Genomic DNA, 5,000 nt, shown 5'->3' with positions numbered 1-5,000 from the left:
TCCGTCATTTAGAACATTATATGAGTTAGAAGGTAACAATAAAGTCTCTTTCTGGAAGCAAAAGGCATTCAAAACGGAAGACTGTTCCTTTCCTTAATTAACTGTGAGGAATCTAATAATGATGAAGGTACACTTGCTAGCCCATACTCGAAGTACTCTTTTATTTGGGTTTTACTAACATCCAGGGATAATATTCCGTGAAAGAGTTCTTGTTGGAAGCTCAGTGTCACATTTTTATCATGCATCTTTATTCTGCCTGATGTTAGTTTAGAGTTTTAGACAAAGGAACAACTTTTCTCTTTAGCTGCAACTGAACATCACAAAAGTTAATTCCTGAACGTGAACTGTGCTCTGTCCCATGTAAGACGTTAACTAACTGTCCAGATAACTGAGTGGCCTAAAGAAACCACAGACCAATTTTTATGTTATCTTACCTCGTCTATCAGTAGTTTTTATGATCAGCGAGCGGATAGGAAAAGTGCGGATGGACAGACAAATAGCCATGTCAATAGTTTTCTTTTACAGAAAATTAAAAAATGAATCGTCAAAGTTGGAAATTCTCTTCTTTTCCCTCACAGGGTCTAAGGAAATCCGCTAGCGGGGAAGAAAAGGTCTGGCAGCGTCACCACCTCAAATGGTAAATTGCGTAAGGAAAAGATTTTTGGAACTGCTGCCATATTGAATAAACCATGAAGCTTAAATGAAGTGAGAAGAGAACAAGAAAAGTGAGAGAATTGAGTTAGAACGAGTCGCATGACAAATAAGTTACAATGATCTTTTCTTCTAAAATTCCTCTTATGCTTCTTACCTATTTCTACTTTTCTTTTCTTTTCTTTTCTTTTCTTTTCTTTTTGCTACTTTAATTTCATAAACAGTGAAGTCTTGATATGAACGTAACTAGAAATAAGAATTATCAATGACAAATCACGATAACTAATGATTTCAGAATTTATGAGCAAAGATTTACCCCTTTTTAATTTTCTTTTCTCCGGCTTTGCCTGTCCGTCAGCACTTTTTTCTGTCCGCACTCATATCTTAAAAACTATTGAGGCTAGAGAGGTGCAAATTGGTATGTTCGTCATCCACCCTTCATTCATCAAATATATCAGAATGCTGTCCTCTATTTATTTATTTATTTATTTATTTATTTATTTATTTATTTATTTATTTATTTATTTATTTATCTATTAAAGGTTAAAATTAGCCATAATTATGCATCTGGTAATGATATACGCCAGGCCACCACCAAGCCGTGGTTAAAGTTTCATGGGCCCCAGCTCATACAACATTATAACTAGACCACCGAGAACTAGACCTATTTTCGGTGTCCTTGATTATACGATATACAGAAATCTCGATTGCGTTTATTTTCTTTATTACAATCGTTAAATTTCTGGAAGCACTCTTCTTACATTTTGAGGCATAAAGGTGCAGTTTTGTTTTTCGTTGAATTAAGCTAACATTATGTCAGTATTAATTTTGGGAATTTCACGGGAAATTTCAGATATTTGGTTATGAAGCACTGACATCGTGAATTATATTAATTGTTTTGAATCAATAATATATTATTATTATTATTAGTAGTAGTAGTAGCAGTTAGTAGCAGTTGAAACACAAAAGACCTGTTCTCAAAATGATAAGCATATAGTTCAACCCATTTATGCCTTGGAAATTATAGAATGAATTTTAAACACAACAAAATGAAGTAAAAAAAAGAACACTGTGTCGGAAATTGTAATAGTACAACAAGTTGCAATTGACGCAAAACTGAAGATGGCTAATCTGCTTGCTGAAAAGGTGACGTAACTTACTGATGGATTTAGTTTAAAAAGAAAGTCACAATATGACCTAAAGAAAACAATTTCTAAAATAGCCAATGCTGACATCTTAAGAGGAATATGGCAGGGTTGCTTTTAGTGTGACAAGCATTGTTAAATGCTTAAGCATGATTAAATTTCCCCGTTGCATTGTCCGCTATTCTAATCTAGCTTATTCAGATGTGTTTTTCTATTTATCACTTTCAAGTAGATAGCGTGTAACTTCCTGAGATAAGATTTCAATAAAAAAAAAAAAAGATCCGTCAGAATACTGATTCGATAAACAGATATTTCAGTATCACTGATCATGATGGACATTTTAAACACTCGAGTACTCGAGTGATAAGTGTTAAAAAATATAAGTAAAAAATATATTACATATATATATATATAATATATATAAATATATATATATATATATATATATATATATATATATATATATATATAAATATATAGCATAAATAAACTATGTATGTAATATTTTTTCACTGATGAAGAACCGGTTACTAAATATTTTGCTTAGGTTAATAATAATAATAATAAAGGTGTCAGTTATCGAGGGTTAGATTGTATTGTTGTTATCATGAGAACATTTTATTTGATGGAATTTGGTCACTCTTGGCATGATAGCAGTCGAAAGTCTCTCTCTCTCTTCTCTCTCTCTCTCTCTCTCTCTCTCTCTCTCTCTCTCTCTCTCTCTCTTAGGGGTAGTAATGAGCTGCATATTTATTGTCAGTTATACAGAAAGTCTTCGAGTTGCATTAGCTTCTTTTTTCTTATGAAATAATAATAATAATAATAATAATAATAATAATAATAATAATAATAATAATAATAATAATAATATAATAATAATAAGACTCCCACGGCGGAGATTTCTACGAATAGAATTTTCTCTTTATTTTTGTTCATTAACATACTAACTGCGTAGAGTGGAGAAAAGAGGCTTGGGGAACATAAAGAATAAAAAAAACGTTAGATTATAATTTCCTAGTGCTTCCTTCTGCTTCTTCGAAGAATGAATTTCTCTCCATTTTTTTTTTTTTTTCATTTAATCTTCATGACCTGAAATAAGGTTACTTCCAAATCTCATTCCCTACGGAATTTACCATTACGAAATAGTGGCGTCGTTAGCTGATTTTTTCTTTCCTGGAAGTTTATACCTCAACGGTGAGAACTTTAATTGAAAATTATTCTTTATCCCTTAATCCGTCTTTTTTCATGAAAAGTCGCCCAAGCAACCTCATCCATTCTCTTTTAAAGTAAATTAAATATGCCAAGAATCGAGATTTTACCAGCAAAATGCTCAGTTAGTCCCCCCTGAAACTTTCCAGAGGTAAAGTTTTGTAGATATTTAGATTTTACCAAGACAGAATTGTCCAGTGAGGCCATGCGGTCAATATTTTTAGAACACTCTTTACAACATGATAATTCCACTGCAGTTTTCACGGATGGCTCAAAGTCAGATGCTGGCGTCGGCTTTGGTGTAGCCTTCCCTGATGTAGAGAGAAGTGGCAGGCTATCATCAGTCGCATCGATTTTTACAGCAGAATTATATGGAGTTTTAAAGGCTTTAAAGGAAGTTTTAATTCGGAATGGAAGTAATTTTATTATATATTGTGACTCAAGAAGTGTTCTTCAGTCGCTGGAATCTTTTAACCCTTTAAGCCCTCTGATTTTTTATATATTGAAATGGCTGCTTTTACTAAAAAGAAGAGTAAAAGAAATAAAGTTCTGTTGGGTGCCTTCTTATGTTGGGGTGGCTGGGAATGAGAAAGCTGACCAACTTGCAAAGTCTGCGGTCAGCTCCCCAGAACCCACAAGATGCCTACTGCCATATCGGGATTTGTATCCTGTAGTAGGTCAGAGAATTAAAAAATGTTGGCAGTCCCAGTGGGAGGATATTTTAAATAATCAAAAAATGCGTAGTATCACGTCATCAGTGTCTCCTTGGTCACATCCGTATATGCCAAGGAGACAGGAAACGATGTTGTGCAGATTGAGGATTGGACATACAAGACTCACTTATGGGTTCTTGATGTCCCGTGAAGATCCTCCGTTTGCGAGAACTGTACTGTTCCCTTGACAGTGAGACATTAGCTGGTTGATGTCCCAGACTTGGGAATTTGAGACATAGGTTCCTGTCTTGGGGATGTAATAGAGGAGGTAATTTTATCCTATCTACAATTCTTGGAAAGGATTGTAATATAGAGCAGTTATATATCTTTATGAGGGAGGCTGGCCTCCTCAACAAAATTTAGACTACATAATAGAATATCTATGTAAGAATTTATAGATATGAACAAATTTATTCATATAAATACATTTTTAGATTTTTTATATTAAATTAATTTTAGATTTAATTCTACCTTTTATCTAAATTTATTTCGGTGTCAATAACCGAGATGTTGTGACACCAGTTTTTAACAGACATAATCAATCAACCGTCTTTTTAGCAGATTTCAAGCTGTCATTAAATGTCTTGGAAACTATTAGATTATCATACTTACTTACATTTTAGGAGGCTATCTCAAAGAAGTCATTCAAAACATTTTCTCTGCATTCATCTGTATCGTATAATTGCTCAAATGTAGAATGTCTACATAGAAATAACATTATGATTCGAGCATTTACTTGTTTGTCCCAAACAACACTGCCATTTGATAAAAAGAAAATAACGATTGTGCCTAATAGTTACGTTGCTTATATCATTCACCAATTTCAAAGTATCGTATAAGAGTCTTTTAGGGAACGATTCAAATAATTCATCATGACAAAACATCACCATTATTGAGTTAAGAAGGAAATCATATTCTAAGGATCCTTGAAAGGAACCAACGGCTATTGAAGGGTTCCATTGTTAGAATTTATATTTTTCCCATTGACTGAAATGGATAAAGAATTAATACAGAAGATATTAAACTAAGATATATAACCTCTATCGTCTGGAGTTTTTCCATTTTTCAGAATAGGGTGATTGTTTCGAAATCAGTTTTATATGGGATTTAATGTTCTAGAAAATTACAATATCTAACGATTTCATCCTTTATGTTCTTTACGTTGATCAGATCAAATTTCATGTTTGATTTATGCTAAATTCTCATGATATTCTGTTATTGGATGTTGCTGAATTCCAAATGTTTATATAATCGTAAATTACTCATTGTGTAATATCCAACC

The sequence above is a fragment of the Macrobrachium nipponense genome, chromosome 7, assembly GCF_015104395.2.
Source record: "Macrobrachium nipponense isolate FS-2020 chromosome 7, ASM1510439v2, whole genome shotgun sequence".
Classification (NCBI taxonomy): domain Eukaryota; kingdom Metazoa; phylum Arthropoda; class Malacostraca; order Decapoda; family Palaemonidae; genus Macrobrachium; species Macrobrachium nipponense.
Note: the sequence above shows the minus strand (reverse complement) of the source record.